Source organism: Cuculus canorus, chromosome 7 (genome assembly GCF_017976375.1).
Source record: "Cuculus canorus isolate bCucCan1 chromosome 7, bCucCan1.pri, whole genome shotgun sequence".
Classification (NCBI taxonomy): Eukaryota; Metazoa; Chordata; class Aves; order Cuculiformes; family Cuculidae; genus Cuculus; species Cuculus canorus.
Window position 1 is genome coordinate 8,255,407 of NC_071407.1, and position 27,039 is coordinate 8,282,445.

A 27,039-nucleotide genomic window follows, 5' to 3' on the forward strand; every position below is an offset into this window, starting at 1 on the left:
CAGAAAAAAAAAAATCCATGAAACAACTCTTCTTCATCTGATATCTCTTACTGTGTTAGTTATGTGTTTGTATATATATGTGTGTGTGTTTATAAAACATTACAACTCACTAATTTTTCGGTGGACTCCAAGACAGCAGTCCAAGGCTCACAAAACAACTGCGTTCTGAAGCTTAGTCATTGAGGTTTTCTGTCCTAGTTCAATGTTGTCTTGAGAAAGGTGTGCCTATTGTTACCATACAGTAGATCAAGGATTGGTAAGTTCCAAAAGACAGGCACAGCCTGACCTGGTGGGACCTGATCCTGCCCATGGCAGGGGGGTTGGAACTAGATGATCCTTGAGGCCCCTTCCAACTCAAACTATTCTATGATTCCACGATTTTTTATAACAGGAAAAACTTTTACAAGGAAAAAAAAAAAAAAAAGTAACAACATGATAATGTGTTTCCATGATCTTAATACACAACAGATGCTAAAACTGAAAAACAAAATCTAATACACAACAACATGTGAAAGCGGTAATAGTAACGATAAGTGTGGAAGTGCACAGGACAGTAAAGAGTGAAATACAACTGACTAGTCAAGCAGATCAAGGAAGTTAGATTTTTTGAGGGGTTAGATCAGTTTAAAAATATGAGAACATTAAAATAATGCAATTATAAACAAAGATCCCCTTCTTCCGAGAAGTTTTATGCAGGAAGAGCCCCTGAAGCTATCCATATTTCAGTGAATTCTCTATCAAAGCAATGTTAAGTACTTATAAAATAGGAAAAAAAATATTTCAAATTTATGTTTTATTAGTTTGATTATGTGATCTGGATTTGAACTTTCTACAAAACATGCTGAAGGACATTCAAGCCATATGGTAACTTTCCAACAAGCTGGTTTTGTACATCTGCTGGCTTCTGCATGTCAAGTGCTCCAGATAATTTTACTTGAGTCTCTTCATCACACAAAAATAATGTCAACAAGCAATTCAATGAGTATGTGTAACAACACTTGTTATATATCTAAAGCTGCCAAATACAGAGCTAGTGCATTACTTGTATTTTTCAGTGTGTATCTTCACCGCAAGGGTTGGTCTATGTATTATTTAACTATTTTCTGAATAAATATCCAGTGTCTAATTCCATATAACTGACCTTGCAGTCAGTTTTACATTCTCCAGGTATGATAGTGTTCATTTATATGGCCAAAAGTGTCCTGAAGTAAGTCAACACTCCTATTTTAGGAGAGTAAATGTTGACATGTCTGCAAAAAACGTGTTATTGCAACTCCAGAGGCAGCAGGGAGGCAATAGTGTAAGACTCAATGGAAAGGAGACTAGAGGGAGGACAGAGAAACCATACCAAAGATGTTCTTTTCTGGAATTTCATGGAAGAAGAGCGGATTAGATTGGAAGGTTTGAGAGGCAGAGGAACCACTGGGTTAGGTGCCACAAATCAAGACAAGAGGTGATGTAGGTACTTCAAAAATCAGGACTCTGGCAGTGAGACACTTGGCACCCACAGGCCGAGATAGGGCTCCAGAAAAGGATTAGTCTAGCTCTCCATTTTCTGCAGCAAACCTCTGTCCCACCCACCAGGGGATTTGGCTGTGGGATCGGCACTGTGCTTGGGCTGGGCTTATGCCAATGAGTAATTACCTCTCTTTGGACAGCAGTGTTATCTGTGAGTAGTTAAATTTATGCTGTTGCTGCTGGTTTTGAGCATCATTTGCATTCCTTCTGATGTCTTAGTCTGAGATGCTATCTTGTAACAGAGTCTTGAGTTCAAGGCAGTCTTTGCAGGAGGCTAATATTTGACAGTTCAGGCTACACTGGTCAGTCATACGTAGCCAAAGGTAAATGACTTGCTAGGATAGTAAGTTTCAGAAGAAACAGAGCAAAACAGTTATTTTAAAACTACATAATAAAACAAACACAGAAGCGATCACTAAAACCAAATATACTTTTCATTCTTGTGGTTTAGCACCCAAAACTGAACAAATCAGTCACCATCCCTGGAGTTATTTAAAATGCATGTCTTTCCCTCTAGACTCCAATGTTGCTACAGAATTGCCAAGATGATCCCTCTACCACCGAAATGAATTTAATCTGGACTTTAAAATCAGGTGTGACTCCTGTACCAATTTGATTCCTGTAAGAGCAGCAGAAGAAGAGGATAGCTAAAAAGCATCAGTTAGTGATGCTTAAACATTCCGTGTATAAATATTTAACTAGCATTTCTCAATCTTTTTTCAGTTGAAAATGGGAGTCAAGCTGATTCGGAACTCAGAAATTGGATTCTGGTCCAAATTTAGATCACTTCAAGTTAAATTCTATCTGGAGCCAGTGAGCTGTTCTGCAGGTCTCAGAGTCTGTGGCCCTTCTTTTGAAAGAAGTCTTCATTCTCTCATATAGTTGCTGCCACCAGCTTTGTTAGCATAAAGCTCTCAGTGTAAGAGAGAGCAGACTTATACTTGGGAAAGGAAAAGGTGCCCTGGCAGATAGCATTAGTTTTCAAAGCCTGTGATATCTCTTTATTATCATCAACACTAGTCACTATTTCTACAAATAAGCAGTTTAAAAAATGAGTATAAACCATGCTTCAAATAAAGCATGCTCTTGGAATACCTCGTTTAGTAACTATTGCTTTTTCAGTTCTATAGAAAGATTGTTGCATTAAAAAAATATTACATTCTAGAGCTTTTATCCAAACACTTCCCATATAAAAAGGCATAAACATTTTTGTCTTATTTGACATTTCAAGGGTATTCCCAACATTTGTAATAACAGTAAACCAGGTGGAACAAACCTCTGAAGGGTATAAAACAGAATATCCAATCTTTTCTAATTACTTTCCAAAATCTTTATGTCTACTTCACATCTGCCTCCTCCATACAGGCTGCGTATCCCCCCAAGTAAACCTTGAAACAGTTGTTGCATTCTCAGGCTAAAAAAGAAAAGTGACATCTGGATCTAAAGTCAGCCAGATGGCAGTTATTCATTGAGGACATACAATTTCACTTTTCGTTTGACCTGCTGTAATCCATGATGCTAACCCCAGTGATATGAGATGCTCTGCTCTTCTGTGCTTTCAGTTCTCATCATTTGTGGTTCTTACGTGCCTGGAGAAAGCCAAATCATATGTTGTTTCTCTGCAGAAGGCTACATAAATTCTAATGTAGAGGAGTGATAATTCACAAGTAGAAAACCGAAGAAAATAATACTGGATTTCTGGTACTTAAAACCTTTAATCCTTCGCATTCAGATGATAAATGAATACATTTCGAAAGAAAATAACTATATTCATTGAATAATATTTTCTTTGAGAAAAACACGACTACCTATGACTGTGAGACTGCAGAATGATATGTAGAAAAGATTTTGAAATCCTTGTCTGTATTGATATATTTTTACGCATATATTAATTGTAGCAAAGATATCAATATGGCTTTAAAATGTTTTCCATCATTTCTTCCTTATCAAGATGGTCTAAAAGTATTTTCTTTCAAACTTGATCTTTCATATACACAGCCCCAAACCTTCTTCTCAGATACTTCTTCAGCCCCAAAATACTTCTCAGAATGTTCAAGATTTCATTCAGCTGGCCTCTAGACATCTCTGATATCGAGAATGTATTTTCCATTTTCATATACTCAGGCCATAGTTTTATTGTCATTGCTGCTTCTAAAAAGATACTGTTTAAAACTTCAATTTACGTAACCTACATGTAGAGCTGAAATAAGAGCTGAAAAAAGTTCCACATCAAACACATGCAATAAGTTTTGCTGAGACCATTAGCCAAATATCTTGACTTATAATATCATGGATAGAATTGCACATTTTAAGTATTTGCAATGCAGCTTACTTATAAAATCTGAAAAAAAATCCATGTTCCAGAGTACAAGAGTGCTGACTACATCCTCTTAATGTAGGAAAAATCTTATAAACCAAACAAACCTATGAATAGGAGAAATAATTTCTGATTTTGCAACAGAAGCAGGTTCTTAATCTTTTCCAATAAGCTTATGACTGCAAAGGAAATTAATTTCCCATTGGAGCAGACTGAACTACTTTACTTGATAGATTCAAATCAGAGCTGAAATCACTGATATTCCACTGAATCCTCTTCTCCTCTCAATGAAGTATGAAATTAGCAGAAGGGTTAGACTTTGAGAAAGCAGTTTTACGATATAATTTGGCCAAATCCAGATGTTGTGGCTACTGAGTACAAAAGTCAAAATCAACCAAATTTAAGGAAACAACTAACGTGTGGAACTTCTAAATGTCTTGCACTGCAGTAATTGCATTAATTGTAAAAGAATTACAAGTACAGACAGCAGATATGCTGGGAACTGTGGCTATGAGTCAGGTCAAAATAATTTAGATACATCAGTAAAGAACATAGAGTTATCTTATAGCACTGAGGGGTTTCATAACCTACATGGCTACATCTGCATTCTGAATCAATGCAAGAGATAAGTACTTACATTTTCTAAGGCAGAGTTACTCATATTTATCACGACGAATGCAAAACCTGGGAAAAACTAAGGATAAGAAACAGGCCAGAATAAAAGAAAAATTAAAGCTTGGGCTAGCAGTTACTGGAATTCTGTATTGAAGGTCTGTTGCTGTATATACACTGACACTGCCAACAGTCAGGAAGTCAGAAGAACAAGGAGGACACCTGTACATGGTCAGCCAGACAGAGACCACTACAGGATGAATGGAATTTATTCTGGCACAGGTTGCTATCCATTAGCTGTACCTGATAGTTAGAAGGTAAAAGGAAAAGAGGGTCTTGATTTGTTGAGTTTCAACTTTGTGCATGTAACAAAGCATATACTGCAGGTACTAAAATCTGTTTTTAAGCACTGTTGAAACTCAAAGAAAAGTAAGATCCAAACAGGAAGTACCTGATCGAATTTTAGTAAAAACACCATTCTTGATACACGAGAATAGAAAGTTATTAAGAAAGAGGGTTCCTAGACAAGCTACTAAGGGTTACGTGGTATAGAGAAAAAGTGATATTAGCAGAGAATAATTTATTAATACTCAATAATAATTTTAAAATCTACAAAAGCTCCCATCACAGATATGCAATCAAAGGTGATGGAATTCGGGTAGAAGAAAAGCAAGTAATCGCAGACAGAAATAATACTGTCAGAAACTATGTAAGGCTAAGGAACAGGTGAATTATATTGATTGAACAGGTAAAACAGAACCAGCATCATTACATTCTAAAGTAACATTCGCTACTAAAAGAATGAGGAATAGAAAAGTTCAAAGACAAGATGATGCAACAATAAAGCTTCTTGAACAACAGCAGTAGATAAGTTGTTTTTTATACTTGTAAAACTATGGAAAACTGGAGGGCAGCCATATTCTTGGAAAAGATCAATGTAGATACCAGGAACTAAGAAAAAGCACTGAAGAAACATGCAACTCTAGATCAATCTCACTGATACTGCATGGACACAAGGTTATTATTCTGGAAAGGATTCAAAAATTAAAAAAACAACTCAGAATATCGATTTGAGTTGGTATGACATACACTTGGAAGAGGCACAAGGGGCAAACCTCAGGATTGCAATCAGTCATATTCAAATATTTTGATGATCAGCTCTTTTGTTTGTTGACTTCACTGAAGCATTTGACTAGGTGTAAAATGATCAGTTATGGCTTATGATGCTTGAAATGGGTTTTCTATCACACTTAGATGAGCTACTGTGCTTGTTACCACAATCGTAAATTTGCTGTACAAATAGTGAGAAGTGCAAGAGAGGCTCTCAAACAATCAAAGTGTACAGGAAAGGGTGAGCTATATCATCCTATGTAGCATTCCAGCAGAGAGAGCACAGAGGAATACATCAAAAAGTTTGAGAGGCGGTCTATGCAAACTGTATAAAATTGATTACCAGCTGGTCTGAGGATCCACAGAACACGTTGACATGGTATATATAGCTGCAGTGTAGATACTCAGTTAATCTCTAAGTAAAGAAGTGGTCATTCTATGGTTCTAAAGGAGAAGAAAAATTATCAGTGGCTTGCAGAGTTTTTATATTTAGGCTCTAATATTGATCAAAATAATTCCCATGAAAATCATACTTGAAGGAAATTAATTATTACAGAACCAAAAAAGGTGGATACCAAGGATCCTGACAAAAAAATAGGTGTCAGCATGTAAAACTGAAATCTATGCCTTTTGAAAATGATGGCTTGCTAAAAAGCAACATACACCTACGACAGTTGAAGACTGAGAAAAAGGGGTCCTTCAGAAACTGCGTTTTGAACATTGCTTGATTTACAGAAAAACAGTGGAGACGTGGATCGGGGAAAGGGGGAGGTAGTAATGCCAGTTAGCTCAAATACAACCACCCCAGATTTCAGAGCTGCTGTAACTACAGTTTCAGCAACAATGCTATAACTGGATGTTAAAAAGAGTTGTATGACTAAAGACCCTGCCAGTGTAATTAACAGAGGAAATTACAAAATATAGTCATGTGATCAGGAGGGAAAAAAATTAACAACCCAAAGAAGATAACCATTCAAGAATATATCAAAAACTGAAAGAACAGGAAAATCAAGAAAAGCACAGATAAAAGATATAGACTTCTGGATTTATCTGCAAATCAAGCAGGCAAAAAGACTGGCAAAGAGAAACAAGTGTAGAAACAACTGGTTTATCATGACGTAAATCTAAGAGGAATTCATAAAAATAAGAAAATTTCTCAAATAGAAGTCTTACAAAATTCTAAGGTCTTAAACAAGAAGACCTGGTCACCCATTTGACCTGATTTTATGGCTTTAACGCTGTGCAGAGATATCTGTATTGTCATGGATCGTCCCAGAAGGAAAGCGATGTCAGCATGGAGACCTGTTCACGTTTATAGAATTTGCTTCTTGACAGACCCACTCAGCCAGTGCCAAATTTCTGTTGATGTGTTCATTTACAGGAACTGCTTTTGGCTTTATCTTTTAAATAGCTTTTCCTTGTTGGTTCTTCATAATACTGGTAAACATTGCACTTACCAATCTCGGTTTTAAAATACAGAAAAGAGCATATGCAAGGAAACAGCATAATTGAGAGTTTTCTGAGAGTAGTTAAATTCTAAAAACTGCCAGTCAGCTTCAACTAATCTCGCTCTTACAGCTAGGATGGAATATCATTTGACTTTTAGATCTCAACATTTTATGATCCTTGAAATTTTTAAGTACCCCACAAGCTGTTGAAGAATGATTAGTTGAAAACTATTATTTCATTGGAAAGATGAATTTTATGATGTTTCACATAGTATACTTTCCTTTTAACTGTAAAGCTTGGTTGAATAATTCAATTAAAGTTTCATTTTTTCCAGACACAGTGCTAGACAGCCTTTCTGTCCCACACTTAAATTTGAACATGTCAGTGTAACAAAACAATCACTTTCCACATGAATATAAATATAGAAGACAACAAGGTTAGAGGCTTGTATGTTTAACCATGTCAATGTGCAAGTCTTTGTAAAAGAAACAAACCAAAAAATTGTAGTGTACAGGTTTTCTTTCAAACTTACAGACCATAGTAGTTTTCTCTTTGACTATGAGTATATCCTGTATTAAACTATTCACAAATGCATGTATAAATTCTATATGTATCTATATATATTTAAAATTTATACATACAATATATACACAAAATTATGACTGTGTTACAGGAAATTTGTTTCCACAACTACAACTTGCCCATTGAAGCCCTAAATAACATTTAATTCAATTAAATTAATAGTGGTTTATAGTGATCATAAGCAGGCATATGGCAGTTCATATTTCCTCCATTAAAAGTGGTATTTCCAAGGTTGTTTTCTGTTCATTATGTTCAGCTGTATCAGAATTGTATCAGGTATTTAGAGCAAGGACAGTTCCAACTGTACTATGGACATATTGAAAGAATTCTTGTTAATGTTTAGGGACAACTTTCTACTAGAGTACTAATTTGGCTGAGTTTTAGTCATTCTTTGCACTTAACAGGGCTATCCAATTTATTTATAACTGGTCAAATAAATTCTAACCTTATTTCCATCAGTATCTGGCAAAGTTCCAGTGAAGCAAAATCAGTTACACTTTTTTATGCACCAGTGTCATGAAGTAGAAAGTATGCCAGGAATTTGGCCATAAACTATGCCAAAGTTAGTCACCTCTCTTAGCATTATGGTTTCTTATGAATTATATAGTATGTATATCCCTAAAATCTTGTTCAGCATACCTTCAATATCATGTTCGAATGAAATCATTTAAGAAGAGAACACATAGGATGAGTCTTCAGCTTAGCTATAAGGAATTAATAAAACATGTTATTATGATCCCAGGTCTCTAGATCAGAAGGAAAAAAAAAAACCCACATGTTAATTGCTTCTTAATGAACTAATAATGTAGTCTTTTTATTTTGTTAGTTCTGCATTCAGGAATGTATTTAAGCAATTACCTAGATTCAAGTTTGTTAATAGTCTCAATAAATTTTGTAAGCTTCCTTCCACAGTAATTGTAAACATATTCTTGATTTGAGGATAGAGAAAACTAGATAAATGAAGAAGTCAGCATAGAAAAGTTTATGAAATAAGAAAATGATTAAGAATTTTTTTATTATCTGTTGAATGCAAGACATTCAAGAATATCAGTGAATCATGGATGGGTAGTGAAGCTCTAGCGGATCCTGATTACGTTCTAGGAAGTGTAGTTGTATGAAAGTAATAATACAGAAAATATCTAAACCAAGAAGTATACAGGCAAATAGATTTTTACACTACAAGCAATTTGTGTGCAATATGGTGAATTTCCTTCCCCCTTCAAGCAGATATTGATGCAATCTGCCAGTTATTTCACATGAAAGCCACATTCCTTAGTGATCCCACAGCAACAATCTAAGAATTTAATGTGATTAAAAAAACAGACAATAAAAAGAGCTGTTTCATCCCCTAAAATTAAAATGAGCAAATGTGACAAGGCAGGTGTAAGACAAAAGAGCAAACATCAGGAGGATAAAAAAATATAAATGATAAAGCATCGAAACTGAGTAAAGACAGAAGGATTTTATTACATTTTTAGAATGAATGAGGCAAAAACGTGTGATAGTAACAAGCTGTGTGAATCGCTTACATTTTTACCTGTTCTAAAACAAATCTGCCTTTGTCTCACTTAACAAAACATCCCTGCTTCTGAGAATTCAGAAATTTTACACATGTACAGAAAAATTATTCCAACAAGACCAATGACCTTTATCTTCATATTTGTATATTTCCATGTAACAATCCCTCAAGAATACAGGAGACATGATATGTCTTCTAAGTGGCAGTTGCTAGAATAAAACTGAAAATTCTGATTAAGGGTTTTATAGCAACAAAAAATCTCAACGTTCTTTGGGACGTAGAATTTTTAAATACATTCATGGCATAGGTGGGCACAAACAAAACAAGCTAGAGTCATTTTAACCCTAACAGTGTCTTAACAGTGTGTACATCTTATTGTCACAAGCATGCTCTCATAGGATTGGAGCTCATTTACAGACCTTGGTTTATATCATGATCAAACTCCACAGCAAAACAGAAAGACATCAGGATATGAAAAATGCATATAGGGGTAGGAATTCTCAAGAAATTTAAAGATAATGAAAAGTAACCTACCTCTTTTTTGGCAGTGATTGTTCACATGCATATCTGGGTGACTGTTACCAGCAGAAACCTAACCTGTACAGATTACAAACACAAATATTACAAACAGTAACTGGAAAGTCACCTTTCAGAGAGTTGTAACAGACGTGGTAGTTCTTACAAAGCACAATTAGCATGGTGTGTACAAAACTTTAGACTACTCTTGTAAGCAAAGCCTTTCATCAGGGATGTTCTAAGGCTGTCTTTACACTTGTGAAGAACGTTCAGGTCATGAACGTAGCTTGACTTTTGCAGAAAAGGCTTCATATAGTTGTCCCATTCAGAGCAACAGCCTCTGAGTCTAGTTCACTTTACAGCCCTTCTGCAGTGGAAACAAAGAGGTTAAGCCTCTCCCAAATGGTGTTATTCTACAGAGATGGAAATGGAAAGCACCACCAAACATACTATGTGAATTGATTTTTTAGAAATTCACATGGCCTAAGGTTTAGAGATAAAGTGATCTGAAGAGTTTTTTGACTTAAATTCTATTGAGTGATAGTTTGGGAAATGAACAGGGGATACCAGGAAAAGAGCAGGTAAAAAGAGGGTGAGTTTTTATTACTTGACTCTGTTGCTCACCTAGCAGATTCAATAGCCACCAAAGAAACCACCTTCACCTCACTATAAAGGAAGGGGACAATGAGACACAAAGACTTTCTCAGGAGAGATTACAGCATGGAGTTGAGTTTCGATTAGAGCTGGAATGCTTCACTGAACTCTGAAAGAGCTGTAGTTGTTAAGAAAACAAAGAAACACAGCAAACACCTTCCCATGTCACAAGCAGAAGCTGAACCCTAGTTTCTCAGGACTGTTAGGACAATGAACAATTGAACTTTAAGGGACTTCAAAACCTTCAGTACCCCACATTTACAGTGCTCAGTGACAGTAAACTAGAGTGGATAGAAAAAAAAAATAAAAAAAAAAAAAATCTATGTTTTCTCCTTCATAATATTAATTTTAAAAGAAAAAATAGGTACACAAATAAAATATTTTTTATTCTGGAGTTTAAGAAATCTTATCCCTACAGACTCATTTGGACTATTTCACTAGCAAAATTACTATTTTTAATCAAAACAGTTTTAGATAAGTATTAAACTGCATTTGCTAATATTTATGTACAAGCTAATCAGCACTGAAAGCAAGGCTTTGTAGTTATCTTGGGAGGCAAAACCTCTTAGATCTGCCACAGAATTAATGTTTGACTTTGTGCAAGCTGTTTAACCTACATCTCCTCTCGTTCAGAACTTTAAAACTAGATGACAGTTTAATGTCAACTCTCAGATGTGTTGGTAGAAGAACATTCTGTATAGAGAACAAGTTATATTCTTTAATATTTGTACAGCACCCAATGTAAAAGCAGGAAATGCTCTGTATAGGCATGTAACACATAGCTTCTATTACGACACGAACCACAACAAGGTGGCTCTCAAAAAAAAAGAACACTGAGATCTATTGCAGATCACAGCACCTACAAATAATTTGCTGGTCTCGGAAATTGTTTATTTCACTCTTTTAAAAAAGGGAGAGAAGGAAATAAAGCAATGAAAGCAACATCTGAACAAAACTGCATGATCAGATTCTAATTTCTACTTAACTGCATAAAGATTCTTTAAATTCTAGAAGTTCTAAAATAAGATTCCAAGTTCATACAGTTTGACATAAATTCAGTAGGTATTTTAGCAGATCAGTTGAATACGTGAGGCTCCAAAATACCCACAAATCATAGTTAGAAAATAAGCCAGATCAGAACACATCTGCTTAAGAAACCATCATAGTTCTGTCCTTCTTGGGCAGGTAAGTATTTCAAGTGCTGGTGTCCATAAGAGAGCTGAATTTATAATAAATTTTGCATAAGCTGGGCCACAGAAGTGACCCGAGATGCTCTGATAGTACAAGCTGCAAACTGAAAATAAGATTTTAACATAAGAAAAGTGGTACTGTATCAGACAGAATCATGGGAGCCCATATCCTACCTCCAAGAATGGCAATGAGCATTTTTAAGGTAAAACTCTTCTAACCTTTTTTTCTCTTTCAAAGTTTTTTAGCCATCAACAATTTTTGGCCTAAGGGCTTCCTGAATTGGATAATATTTCTATAAATTTAGTATCCCTTCACAGATATCTCTTCTGTTAACTCATTTCTTGAATTCATTCATAATTTTAGAATCCACAACTTCTTTGCTGAGGGATTCCCACAGCTCAATTACTTGTTGCGTAAGGAACCCTGCCCTCCTCTTTGTTTTGAAACCATCTCAACTCAATCCACCTCATTCTTGTACTGAAAATAGGAGTGTGAACAACTGGTCCCAGTTTACTCTCTCCATTTGATTTTATGCATGTCCATCAAATCACCATTGAGTTATCTCAGTTTATGCCCCCTGACTATGTAACTCAGGTAGACAAAGAAAAGAATATGCAATTCAATTTCTAGTACTTCAAGAAAATAAGTCACCCTCGTGTCAGTGATTTAAATTACCTCACAGCCCCCCCGCCTCACAGATCACTGCTGGTCACATGCTATAGCCCTTGCACAGTAATTGTCCTGATTATTTGATGCATTTATAACCAAGTTTTGACCCATTACTCTGGTGATTTTACTTTTCAGAATTTCTTATCACAGAATCCAACCATTTTTCTAATTATAAGATGGTTGTTAATGATTTATTTGACATAGCTGCCTATTTGTGTTTCTTAGTGTATTTGGGAGATTTGATTTAAAGAAGAATTCAGACTAGACGGAGAACGCAACTCCTTCAGCATTTCTCTGATCATTTACTGTGAAACCTTTGAGCCACCTCCATGAAAAATAACAAACTGCATTGATTTTTTGATGCAATGTCATAAACCACAAATGAGACAAGAACATACTGGCCAGTTCTTCAAGTACAGAACAGAAAACTGTGCTTTTTAGGCTGTTCAAGTCAAAGTTCTCATCTATGTCAGTAGCTCTCAGTAATATGGAATCTCACAGAGACTGTGTTGATGGTGTGGAAAAAAGCTTTGTTGGAATCCTTAAATTCATAATGCCAGAAACATGCCTGTGTAACGAGCAGTTCTTTAACAATGCACATCACTAAAAGACACTATTCCTTGCCAAGTTTCAAGTATCTGCTAAGCTTCACCAACAGCAAATTTGCCAGTTTTACAAAGTAACACATCCCTGAATTGAAAATAGAGATTCACAGATAAACATTTTAAAAGGCCTCAAAAAGAGATTGGCGCTGTATTTCCATTCAAAATAATCTCCTGTATGATTAATTCTCCAACAACCAACCAATAAATTCAGAACAAACTCTTCTGAAAATACATTTTACATACTAACAAGCAGCCTTGCAAATACATATACAAGCTACCTCCTCTTACTCATATATACCATACAAATGGTTTCAAATTGCTTAGCTGCTTATTCAGAAAAGAAGAACCAAATCCTACCCATAGCACTCTCAAGCCAAATAAATTTCATAATAAAAGTAATTCCTGGGACAAGACTTTTACTTAGCTGTAGTGGGTCAATTCTCAGCTGTCACATTCTAGTTTTATTTTTATTGAGAAAAATATAAAAATGTCTCCATGTGGCCCCATTTTTTAATGACTTTTCCTCCATTAGCCTTCTCTTTACCAGTCTTACTTCATTTCAATACAGTAAAATGCCATCTCTCCTGATCACTTCTTTCTTCCTCTTTCTCAATGCCAGCATAATTAATTATATGCCTGGAAAATGTTAGTAGTTGTCATATGCAACAAAGCTACATAAACTATGATAAATTCCTGTCTCCAAAAGTGCTTGCTTTACCTTACCTGGGTGATATAACCAAATCCTGACAGAAATAAGGATTTATTGTGGAATATGCATTTCTTTTTAAAGTGCAAAAGTGATTTTTATTGAGCTAACCTGTATTACAATTACTTTGAAGTGTACTGTTCCCATAATATTGTCTAAGATAATTCTGGTTAGCCTTTGAGCTCTATACTTAGCGGCAGTTTTAGGAACATAAAAATTTCAATCTACATAAACCTAAAACATCAAAAAGACAAAGCAAATACAGAAAATGTGAGAAAATATGAAGTTTGACAAGACACTGTGTGCACACATACACACGCATCAGTAGTTTTTACAGCAGAAATGGTTATTTAAAATTAAAGACGCGCTTCTGATTGTAATATTAATTGAATACAACTCTGTGACTTACTAATTTTATCCATACATCTTACAAAGTCTAATTACTAATCCATTAATCTCTTTTACCCGTCTTTCTGAGTTTCTCAGATGTCCATCTGTGAGCCCAGGCCTTGTGCATGAGGAAGGAAAAGCAGGTCGTATGTGTAGGACACAGAGATAAGCACACGGTAGGACATGAGGCGAGATTTAGTGTTGCTGTACGCTACAGAACTCTCTGGCTCAATTCCTCCCCTCTCTTCTACAGACTTGCATTTTGGCATTGGACCAAAAGTCTGTGACAAAGGTACACTTTGTGCCAGCAGAAACCCTTGATAAAGGCATAGTTTTAGTGATCAAAGCTGTATTCGGAAAAGTCTCTATCTTTCTCCAGCAGAATGTGGCTTTCAGGGAGAAAATGCAAGGCAGTTTAAGGGAGATATTTTCTGCAGACAGAGCTCTACAGAAGCGACTGGTGCCACACTAACATTAGAAGCGCTTCTAGGAGAGACTCTTTTAAGAGATGGATAAGATGAATAGCCAAAGCTGGAGGAGCTGGAAGAAAACACACAGGTAACTGTGGCCACATTCATTTGATTCAAAATACAAGTGTCCTGTGTAGATGCACAGTATCCCAAATTCCCTGTTGCAGGGCATTTCTGCTCAGCGCAGCAGAAATTTCCACATCCTGACTCACAAGGAGCTTATCCCACAAGATGGCAGGGTTGTTTCCTATCCCTTGCCAGGTGGCAACAATTACTAAAGCTAAAAGAATATTTTAAGTTTTTGCTGGCCCTATTAGGTCAGGTGTGTATTGAGGCATTATATGTGTCTGCCAGAGAAGTATCAGAAAAACATCAGCAAAAAAAGTTATAAAGACCAAAGGGTTTCTACTTACTCTGACTCTTTTCTCTCTGAACAGGAATAATCCTACACCTATAAATGAGCATCTCCCACATATTTCACTAGAACTTCTAAACATGTCCCCACAAAAGTTCAAAATATGTTTTGGCTGCTCTGTGTGCTTATGCCCCAGTGCACGTGTCATATTATTTCTGGTTCTCTTACTTCGTTTTGTTTACACCTTCTCTTCCAGGTCTCAATCCAGAAGTATTCCTTGTATTTTTGTCAGGGGTTGCTCCTCCGTTTTCCTTACTGCAGGTAGACTTCTCCCACAGGCTGCCCACTTCAGACCAGGCTCGGACAGGACTAAACCAGGACAAACATTGAGAAACTTCATATGCAACAAGTGAGAAGGCACTTACTTGTGCTATAAATGAAGTGGAGGAACTTTTGTTTCCTGCATCAGGCCTGGAAAGAGTAAGTTCCCCTTCCTTGCAACCAAGAGAAAATTGAGACAGGCAGGTGCTGAGGTAAACTGGGGCAACTTTTGTGGAGCCAGACTCTTCTTACTGGTAGCATGTTCAGAGCTTGTTTATCAATAACTCTTTGACAGAACTCATTTTCATATACTACAAAGTCTCATATTGCTGATTTATTGGTGAATTTTGAAAAGAGACAGCAACTCACTCAGAAATTTCAACCTAATAGCTTTTAGTAAAAAAAAAAATGTTAAAAAAAAAAGTCAGTTAGAACATAATAATACACACTATGAGCTTTGTTTTTACTGGCTATGCTATCATATTGCATAGCCCTCACTTATGACAAGACTGGGGTAGGTAGAGCAGTTTGCTAATCAACACATGATTTACTCTATATATAGCAAACGAGGAAAGACCATCTCAATTTCACAGCAATTTTTGGTGTGTATCTATTAAAGAAGTTTAGTTTTTTTACTGTTGTTTCTAATAACTCAATAACCCCCCCACAGTATTTATGATGAAGAAACTGTGTTACAATGATCAAGCTCTACAATTTTCAGTCCCAAGCTACACTGTACAACTATGGCTTCTACAACACAGCTCATAACCATAGTCTACTTTGCCTACTGAAATTTCCCTGGGTATAATCCAGTTTGTAACCAAACCTTAACAGCTATGAATAGTTTTACACAGGACACTTGAATGTCAAAACCAGATGGCTACATAATCCAGCCTGACCTTCTTTACAAGTCATCTGCAGGATCTCACTTAATATTGCTGCATCAAAACTGTAACTTCTGGTTGAGCTAATCCAGAAGACACACCCTCTGCCCCCGTTGGCGAGGAATTCATTTGGAAGAGCTGAAAGGATCTTAAGAAAACCTTCTCAATCACCAAAGACTAAAGATTCTTGCTAATCCCTGTCCTGCCCACACATTTCTAACCTTTGAAATCTAACCTGCTTGTATTGTTAGTGATTCTTGCAAACCCATCACCTTCTCTGCCAGGTTTTTATTACATAGATCAGACATCTACAGTATGACAGTTATGATTTCCAAATTTCTTTCTATAAGAGCCATTCACAGCCTCTCTGGTTCCAGTTTTCTTATTCTCCTGAATGCTTGTACAGAGTATTTTATCTGTGAAATATTTCTCTGATACATCTTCATACAGGACCATCACCGATTAGTAGACTGAACAGGAGAGTTAAATCATCTCTTTTCTATCCAACCTTACCTCACAGTCAGGATTTGTCTGAGCTGGGTCAGTGATGAGACCTCCACCATCCCAGAATCAAGCATCATACAAGCATGTTATTCTTTCACACATTATTATCTTTTGTAAGGAATGATAATACATTGTACTGTCTTTGTCACTGGAGCTGAGCTGGCACCACTCGGAAATAAAAGGGACAAGGAGGTCAGAGCCATTCAAGCTATTATTCCAAATTTAGATGTCTCTGCCTCAGTGACAGTTTCTTGAAGTCTTTTTGTAACCCAAAGCCACTAGGTATTCACTTTGGAAAAAAAACAAATCAAAACTGCGTGTATGCCTGCAGTGCCCATGGCAGTGCAGAGAGGTCAGACTGGTGCTGACTGGTACATCCGCACAGAACCGTGTTAACATGTCAGTGATGTGCTGTGTCTGTGTGCTCAACTCCTGCCCCTCATGAGGGCTTATTAACCGTAGTGCAATGCCAACTTGACAGAGTCAGCTCCAGCTTCTCTGCAGCACGTACCATAGAGATCTGGAATGCCAGCAAGATGAAATTGAATCCCTGTTTGTCTCAAACAAACAAATTCAAATTTGCATGTTCCCTAGAGTCACCTTTACTAGAATTGTTCTTCATGAGAGTGAAGTTAATGCTTCTGCTACTGAAGAATCTGTGCTTCACTAGAAATATTAACGCATGAGGCCAGGGTCACAATCCATACTAAAAGTAAATAGACTTGAAATTCAAGATTTTTTTTTTTAATTAAAATATGTATGATCTTGAAAACCACTGACTAACACCAGAAAAGAATGATAACTCTCAATGACTAAAAATTCTTACTAAGCATTTGACATTGAAGTGTTTGGTTTTTTTAATAATCCTTTCTTACATTTTAATCTGCATTTTTTTACAGTAATTGACCATTTGACTTTGCATGAGAGATGAAGCAACTATATACTAGAACTTAAAGAAAAAAACCTCTTGTTGATAAACTTCTTTCTACATTTAGACAATATTAATAGCTTGGACAGAATGCATGTAAGGAAAGAGAAAAAGATTTCTAGAGTATTCAAATATATCCCATGTTCTATCTTTACCTGCTGAAATTCAGATCTAACAAAGCTTGTATAAATTGTCATGACTGCAAAAATTTGGATATTCTGAGTTACTGTGTTCTGGATGAAGGAAAGGTTAATGTTCTGCTACAATAAATTTGCATGATATGGAAGCCCTACAGGAAGTAAAAAACTTATTTATGCAAGCCTTTGTTTTAAGTCCCGCTCAAGAGGAGAAGGAAACTTTACTTAGAAACACTAGCCAGATGACAAAATACATCCTTCCATAAAATTCATTAAGGAGAAAATTAGATTAGAAAAAAACTTTGTTACTCCTTTATATGGTCAGAAAATGATTTTCTGTTGGCTTGGAATCAAAGATTATCCAGAGGGACCTGGAAAAGCTGGGGAAGTGGGCCTGGATGAACTTTATGAGGTTCAACAAGGCCAAGTGCGAGGTCCTACACATGGGTCAGGGCAATCTGCAGTTTCAGTACAGGGTGGGGGATGACATGATTGAGAGCAGCCCTGCAGAGAAGGACTTTGGGGTGCCGACTGATGAGCAGCTCGACATGAGTTGGCAAGGTGCGCTTACTGCCCAGAAAGCCAACTGTATCCTGAGCTGCAACAAAAGAAGTGTGACCAGCAGGGCGAGGGAGGGGATTCTTCCCCTCTGCTCTTGTGAGACTCCACCTGGAGTATTGTGTCCAACTCTGGAATCTTCAGCATAAGAACTGTTGGAATGTGCCTAGAGAAGGGCTACAAAGATGATCAGAGGGCTGGAGCACCTCCCATATGAGGACAGGCTGAGGGAGTTGGGCTTGTTCAGTCTGGAGAAGAGAAGGCTCCGAGGAGACCTTACAGGAACCTTCCTGTAAGCTACAAGAAAGCTGGGGAGGGGCTGTTCACAAAGGCTTGTGGTGATAGGATGAGGGGGAATGGCTTTAAATTGGAGGGGGGAAGATTTAGATTAGACATTAGGAAAAAATTCTTCCCAGTGAGAGTGGTGAGGCACTGGCACAGGTTGTGGCTGCCCCATCCCTGGAGGTGTTCAAGGCCAGGTTGGATGAGGCCTTGAGCAGCCTGATCTGTGGGAGGTGTCCCTGCCCATGGCAGAGGGCTTCAAACTAGATGATCTTTAGGGACCTTTCAATCCAAACCATTCTATGATTCTAAGCTTACTGATAACACCTTGCAAACAAGTGACAAGGAATATGTTTTATTTATCAAATTAATTACCAATATAACCTTCAACATTTTGCATTAATAATGATCTACTAAACCTTCCTAATCAAAGTATAGATCTTTGCTGGTAATTAACACTGGAGGTAAACTCGTACTGTACATGCGGCTTATTCGTGTGTTTTCTAGTAATAGTTTCCTGATGGCATGGGTTTTTTTTGGTGTCAGTTTGACAAAAAAAAATAATCAAGTTTATGTATTTAAGGAATCAATATGCTCTGGAATGGTTTTAGACCAAACTTTCTAAAATTTAAAAGGCTTGTTGGTTATGTGCTTTGGGATATGTTTTAGTAGTGGACAGGTATGGTTGGAGTTGATGATCTCAAAGGTCTTTTCCAACCTAAAGATTCTACGATTCTATGCATTGCCTGAGAGTATATGTAGCTAATTCACGGTAATTTACCTTCAGTGACACTTAACACATGTCTAAGTCCAAATGTTCGTATTTACATTAGAAAGCCTATAAGGACCTTTACTTCTAACTCCTAAGACTTAACACCACCTAATAAAACCGACACTCTTATAAAAAGTGAGAACTCATGCACAAAGTTACCTAGAGGAGAAATGGGACTGGTGCCTGGCTGCCGCAGTGGCTATAAGTTTCTCTATGCTGTCTCCAAATTCTCACATGTAGACAACTCTACATCAAACTTGCTTTCTATTAAGAAGTTAGTGGTGAGACCATACCGTATCATCTCAGTCATAGTCTGAGTACCATCTCATGCAAATAGCATTCACACCTCTCCGCCTTGCCTTTATTATCTTTAACAACCACAGATGATACAAAACAATTTGAATACTCATCTAGACTGTTGAATTCAGGTTGTTCCTGCAGCACTCTTCTGTCATGAAAGTACAGCTCTTAAATACTTTTTTCGTCTCTCATGAAGAGCATATCCTTCTCTGTATCGTCTACTTTGATATTTCCATCTGGCAGCCACACATCCTCACACACTAAATCTTCAGAGAGTGCTGAATAAGAAATAGAAATGGCAATATTGAGTGACAGATGGGAATGTATATGTGTTTAGTACTTAATCTGCGTTGGAGAACAACCCCATATCCTTCATCAGCATCCAATTCAGGTTTGGCAGGGACATGCATCTTACCACAAGTACTTAAAATATTCCACTCGAAAGGCCTGATACAATGCTTAACAAATATCCATAAAGAGGCATGACAGAATGCCTGGTTTAGTAGCACCACTTTACCAGGACTGCTCATGAGGGAGTAACCTCCAGGCCCATCACAGCAGTTCTCTGAAAACATACTCACAGGTGTAGGATTTTCCACCCACCAAATTATGGTAGTCCTGAAAGTCTTTTAAAGTTTCTGCTTTGGGGAAACAGACAAACTTTACTTATGTTTCTACTAATTTCACTGGTGGTACAGTTCAGTGTAAGTTCGTGTTACACAGAAAGTGACAGAGCATACTGGAAATGGAGCCTCTCCATCTGCTTTTTTTCCTTCCTGTCCACATAAAACTCTGTTAAATATTATGTATGAAATAATCATACAGAAATAAAGTACCTGACTTAACACCCAGATTACTTTAAAAAAACCCAAAACAAAAGTAAAAAGAAATCATAGAACACCTCTGTTACCACCATTCTGTATTTTTCCCGACCTGCAGTAGTGTAAACCTTCCTCAAGTATTGTTACCAGTGGCAAATTGCTCAGTGTTTTAGTCAATACTAAGATAATTTAAAAAATGATTTTTTACTGCTGTGTCCTTTCGCAATTCACTTCTCTCATGAAACTCCAGCTATGTCGAGCAAACGCTTATGATTCTTCTGCAAAATTTTTGCCTTTCACTCATGGTTACTAAACAGGAGTGGAGGTTACTTCTGTTTGACCAGATTGTCTTTCCTCTCTCCCACGTTCCCTACCCCCCAAAAACACCATCAGATGATCTCCTGTTTTATACAGTAGGCTCAGAACACTTAGTCTCTAAAGCAAAGGCTGTTCTGAATCGCCAGGTTTTCTGCAATGCTACAGAGCATATCACGAGTTTCTTCAAAATTTTATGAATACAATTTTTAACAGTATTTTCATAAGCACTTAAAAATGGAGAGGAATACTGTCTCTTTCTTTTTTCGCTAACAGTATTAGATAATGTTAGGAACAGAGTGTCAGAGCCAAAGAAAGTGCAATTACTGACAGGATTTCTAAAAATTTACAAGTAAAAACGGAGTTGTAATCCTCCAAGTCAATGTGAGGAAATAATCCTAAATGTTGTACAACAGTGTTTGCTTGGCAGGTACAATTATCTGTTCTGAAAGTATTTCAAAAGCCAGCTAGCAGTTAAATAGGAACACTGAGGAAAAACCCAATAATTCTGAACTTTTTCATAGGCAAATATTGCATAAAACATTATTCCATACTAGTTTTAGGTCATATCAACCATGTCATTCTGGTTGGACTCGATGATCCAGTGGGTCCTTTCCAACCTGGTGATTCTATGATCAGGAGTACCTGGGCCTTAACAGTTTAATCAAATTATCTTTAAATTTGCTTCATTTAGTGATGTGACAATCCCATGTGTTTGCTTAGACACATAAAAATGCAGTTTATAAAAGTCTACCCATCTGTCTCTGTCCTAAATATGCTTCATGCTCTTCTCTGATTCACATCATACAACTGGTGGGTAGCAGAGATGTTCTGTACATATAAAAAGTCTAAGATTATAACCTCACACACTGTTGGGAGAAAAAAGATGATGCTGTCACCAAGGCAGTGAAGGAGATGTAAGCCCATCTGCCACAGATATATTTTATAGTCTTGGTCAAACCGCTTTTTGTCATGTCGGTTTAGGGCAAATGGAAGCACACCCTTAAGGGCATAATATCAGACTTGCAGTATTCAAGACCACTCACCTCAAACACTCAATAAACATACATGAGCCTGAAAAAAGCACCACATGCCATAGCTTTAAGCTTCCGGAGTGATCTGAAGACAAACACTCCCAAATATGAGGGCCAACAAGAAATGACACTATAAAATGAAGGGGAAAGATCAATGCTTTCCTCTTATATTTCTAGCAAAAATGAGCTTCCAGGGATCTCAGCTGTGCTCTTAAAAAGTCTACAAGTTGTAACGATACTTACAATGATAAGGAAAATACAGAAATAAATAGACAAAGGGCACATTGGAACAGTCAAATCAAACAGGAGAGCTAAAGAAAGCATAGGCAGGACCCATATTAATACTGACATTAGAAAGCTGGTAAGTATATATGTAATGTGTTACACAGAGTGATTCCTCAAAGAATAAATAAACAGCTAAAATTTTATGGACCCAAACTGGAATTACCATTCTTGAATTGATAAACACGATCAGCAAATGATTACCAAAGCTTTCCAGGATGGACTCGAGTTAAAGAATGAGAACAATAATTATCACCAGAAAACAAATTAAAAAACAGTAAAATATGTGACTATTCTTAGGAAAAGAGCTAGCTGAAACACACGCAAATTTCAAAGTTTGCTGAAAAATATATATTTTTAAAAAAAAACAATAAGAACTAGTAAAAAATCACATTTAACATTACCACTGTATCTGTAATTCCAAATACCAAGATCTGTATGAATATACAATACCAAACTGAAAGCTAAATAACAAGTCTATAACAAACAGAAAAGTACTGGCACATATGTAAATCAGAACACAAAATAAAACAACAAAGAAACAAAGCCGTTCTACTGACAAGTAAAGCTGTATGAGGCAGTTTCTACAGTACACAACATAAGGCTGTCTGATGTGCAGACAACAAGCCTATTTATCACACTGCCTCCAAAACTCTACTTAAATTTAAACATCACTCCTTTGAAATTATTTTTGTTTCACTTATAGATGTACCTGTAGCAAAACGAGCTTTAAAAATGGTTTTTGAAGAGCATGTTTTTACCTGTTTATTTATTTCCCTTCGAATTTTGACGAGATAAATTATAGACTTCTCTAAGTAAAAACTCTAATTTAAAAAAACTCTTTAACTTTATGAAAACCTTAAAAAAATCATTAATCATTGCCAGGTGCTCTTATTATCAGCTAGCTAACTCCTACTGCTGTGCTTTTAACCAGTCAGAAAAAGAATGGAATACATTTAGAGGATTAGTTTTTGCTCTTTTTTACATATCCTGGATTCTGCACTGTTTGTATTACAGTTCCAAAACTCAATACAGGCATGAAATACTAAAGAAAAAATTACATTCAATTATTCTTTATCACAAAATGCTTCTCCTCGAGATAACTGTATGAAGTAGTATGACAAGATGAGTGAGCAGAAGAGTAAAAAGTTCATTGAAATCTCAGAATGTCTCTGACACACAGAGAACAACTATAATATCTGGCCTTAAACTCCTGGCTTTTATCACATTAAAATCATGCTCTGTACCAATGGACTTGCGCTAAGTGTTATTCCTATGTTGTACAAATAGAGTTGTATGAACTCATTATTTTCATTATGACTGCCTCTTTTCTGCTATAGTTCAAAGCAAATTGCTTTCTTAACTATAAATTATAATGAATTTCATATTTTACCGCTACAGTGAACACGTAGAAAGCATTAATTGAATTTTGAATTTCAGAAGCACAGTGTTTTACTTTAAGCAACAGCTTCCTGGACAAAAAAAATCATCTCTTTTGTTGAGGTTGTTTTTTTCAATGATTGACCTCAAGCATTGTTTTTTGCACTTTTTTTTATTTGTACGTAGTCTCCTTAAAATAATTAATCCTATTTTAGATAATTATGCATAAAAACAGGTGCATTCCCCATGGAACTTCATAAATATCTCATTTCTTGCTGAAGTACTATATGCAAAATACCAAAGAGTTTTTCTCCTTAGAGTAGAAAATAAGGACTATTGCAGTGGAACAGATCAGAAATTTTATTTACTAAGCAAAGTCCTTGCTAATGAACATATGTTTCAACATATGTATGATATTCATAGTACGGAATACATGTGTTGGCTACTTTAGGTCAAGTGTCCTGGCTCTGCTTCTCCTTGCTTTACACACCTGTTCACTTGTAAAGTCTGCGAAACTGAGGAAGTCCTTGATTTCCTTAACAATCCAAAATAATAATTATTTTTTCAGCATTCTTCTCATATCAAAATCTAGAGGTACAGCAGTTGCTGAGAAGAAAATTCATTATATCCCAGGTGAGCATAAATATTACCTAGGTAACAACTGTAACTAATAAGTGCTATCAACACTGTTCTCACACTGAACTTAAAAATGCTGAAACTACTGAGAAGAAAAATTGACTCTATCCCAGCTGAAACCAGGATGTTATTTTTTCATTAGAAGATACAGTAAATCTAAGTATATATTAAAGGATTTTTTTAAAAAATTCTTTGAAAGATTCAGCAACCATTGGCTTTATCACAGGATTTGTCATTCTTAAATGTGAATTTTATGAATTCCAGATGCTTTGGAAAAACATCTATTATAAACTACATTGTTTTTACCAAATCTGGAAAAATGGTTTACTTGGGTTTTTTAGTATATTGATGTTTAATTTTTTTTTTTAAGCTATAACCAGAATTATGTGGAAGACAGAGGTATTGTGCTATGTGTTTCAAGAACACAGAGTAAAAGACTAGTCCAGACCTGAAGTCTACAAGAAAGCTTATAGTGATAAGATCAATTTTGCACAGAGCCTGAGGTCAAAGTTCTAGTCCACAGCCTCAGCAGCAAGGTTTTCTTAGCATATTCAAAATTCTTACTGGAAATGTTAGAATTTGAAAGGAAGGGTTTTATAAATGTAATGAAATTCACATATAGTGAAAAATTATTGAATATATTTATTAATCAAAATTAATTTGCTTAAGTTCAAAAATTATCTTGACAAAGAGATTCTTTACAATTATTATTACTAAATGGTATTCTGTTCCTTACTGAATAGTTTAGATAACGAGAGCAGTGGGAATTCTGATATTCACATTTTGTAGTTCACAGTTGGATCGTGCTTACGCTACTTATGAGAATTCACATGAGAGAAACTGGTTCCCCAGATAGACATGATTAGTAAATACAGAAATATTTCAAAGCACTCAGCATTAATTAGTTTAAAAATCCAAATGAATATTCACAGAAATAAATTTAATTATTTGCCCAAGACTTTGTTCCTTAAGACTTTTCACACAGATAACTAACTAATATGCTGTTTTCACAGAAGAAGGAAATCAGTGGCATTCTATGAGGGCTGATGTAAGCGCGATAGGCTATGTCATATGTTCCCATCTCTTACAACTTCTGGAGATATAATCCTAATCGAGGAATCTTTCATTTTGAAGTATCTAGAGCAAAATATCTTAATCACAGTTTTTGCATGTGTTAGGAAGAACATAGTCTGATATGCAGATCCCACTCTTAGTTTCCAGGATTGGCGTTGAGTGGAAAAACAAAAAGAAAACCACATTTCCAATCAAAGCTCATTTAGGCTGTGGTTGCTGGGTGAAAATAAGCACCTGAACACCACTTCTAAGGTAATTTTTCAGTGAAGAGGCAAACTTAATAACTTTCTGCATCACAAGAAGCTTATTGGGGTAATGGTGCAGAAGTACCTTGTAGTGAGACAAACAAACATACAGATGGTTTTAGGTTCAGTACTGACGTTGGAAGAGAGAGGAAAGAGGCAAAGCATTGCTGATGGTGATGAACGACAAAACTAACTGGAAGATTTTCAGCTACAGGTTCTTGCCTAGTTTCCTTCTTTACATGGCAAAGGGTCAAAAGATGAGTTTACACTTGGGATTGGGATGAGAGTCAGTTAGTTTTAGGTTTGGAGTTAAGACTAGAGATCCGTATGAAATGGGGATAGAAAGAAGCTGCCAAATGAAAGAGTAGTGTGTAAAGAGAAATTGTCAGTGAGAGGTTTTCGTGTGTACTGATCACAGGGTCAAGAACAGAGGGGAAGAGGGAGACACACTTGCTCAAAACTCAGGCTGAATTTGGGTTAGGATTATGATTGAGAGGAAGTGAAAGCCTATCTCCACCCTCCCCTCCCCCGGCCCTTCTCTTTCATTTTTGTAATAGAATTCGTCAGGACTAACGTAATCCAACAGTTTCTCTTGTTCAGTTTCAATGTTACTAATACACACAGTGTTTGGTAGAATTAGATGTGGTTGAACAAGAGTAAATGTTAGAAGCAGCATTTGAATGGTAAACGAGCAATGCTGTGAGAAAACGAAATGTTTGGAAAGGAAAAGTAATTAATGGAAGGAAAAAACTCTCTAATTTCATAAAATACAAATACTATATTATCTTCTTTCATTACTTTCTGCTACTATTTATTTTTAGAGGCATTTTTATTTTCCTTCCTTTTATTTTGCAACTATATGTTTAAGGGTAGGAAGGTGAGACAACAGAATAACAGTACTTAGATTTTATACTACAACACTCCTGAGCTGTGCCTGAATTCCTTAAAACTCTATAAATATAAGCAAATTTTTTTTTAATAGAAATTATAGGAGGCTCATAAATTTGTACTATACAGTACAAAAGGCTTAGAGGAACCTTGTGCAGTTCAGGAAGGACATGCAAAGCCCTGCAGGTGGGAAGGAACAATGTCCGGGAGACTAATTATCCTCCTTTACTTGGCACCCAGTAGACCACATCTAGATACTGTGTCGAGTTGTGGACTCCACAGTAAATGAAGGATGAGGTCAGCTGGGTGAGTTCATTGGATGCCTACCAAGATAGTCAGGGGCTGGAGCACCTGTCCTGTGAGAAAAGATTGAGGAAAGTGGACTTGTTCTGCCTGGAGGAAAGGTTGCTGCAAAGGTGCCTAATGGCAGCCACGCCAGGACCTACAAAGAGGTCTTCAGGAATACACAGCTGGGCTCTGCACAATGTATTCTAGTCTAGACACGATGTCTTTTATCCTACAAGCAGTATTTCTGAGCTTTCAGTTTCAGTAGAAGAAAAAGAAAAGACATCCTTTGCAGACAATGTCTGGAATTTTCCAGCCTTAAAGGCATAATGCAGGACACATACCTGAAATATGAGTACGAGTATTCCGTCAACAGATCAAGAGGTGGTGCTAGTAAGCATCTTCTCTAGCATGCGTGTTGCACGCTGCTTCCCAGTAAATCCAGAAGTTTTAATTCATGCTTGATGGTGAAACTCCTTGATAATTTTCAGGAAGCACTGGAAACAACATTGAGAGGCGGATACCTGTATAAATTACAGGTACTAAGGTAAGAGTAAGTATAAATTTAGCATATTTATTTATACAGAGGCCCAATGATAGTACTTCCCCTAACTTTATACTGGGTTCATCATTAATGCAGAAACAATGCTTTATTATAAAGCAATTGTTCTCATAAAGAAGGTCCTATGAAACCTGATATCCAAGACAGGTGTGAACAGGAAGGAAACTT

The 27,039-nt window shown here is 36.4% G+C and overlaps 2 long non-coding RNA genes across 2 annotated transcripts in view; both read right to left on the reverse strand.

The window, feature by feature from the left end:
* LOC128852676 (uncharacterized) overlaps nt 1–16,114 on the reverse strand; it is a 28,468-nt gene extending 12,354 nt beyond the window's left edge. Inside the window, exons 1-2 of the long non-coding RNA XR_008450645.1 lie at nt 14,892–16,114; nt 9,642–9,704 (exon numbers count right to left, since the gene is read on the reverse strand). This is a non-coding gene — a long non-coding RNA (uncharacterized LOC128852676). The remainder of the gene's footprint in view (nt 1–9,641; nt 9,705–14,891) is intronic.
* A 136-nt stretch (nt 16,115–16,250) lies between these two features.
* The window catches only part of LOC128852678 (uncharacterized), a 76,496-nt gene continuing 65,707 nt past the window's right edge, over nt 16,251–27,039 (reverse strand). Inside the window, exon 3 of the long non-coding RNA XR_008450647.1 lies at nt 16,251–19,627. This is a non-coding gene — a long non-coding RNA (uncharacterized LOC128852678). The remainder of the gene's footprint in view (nt 19,628–27,039) is intronic.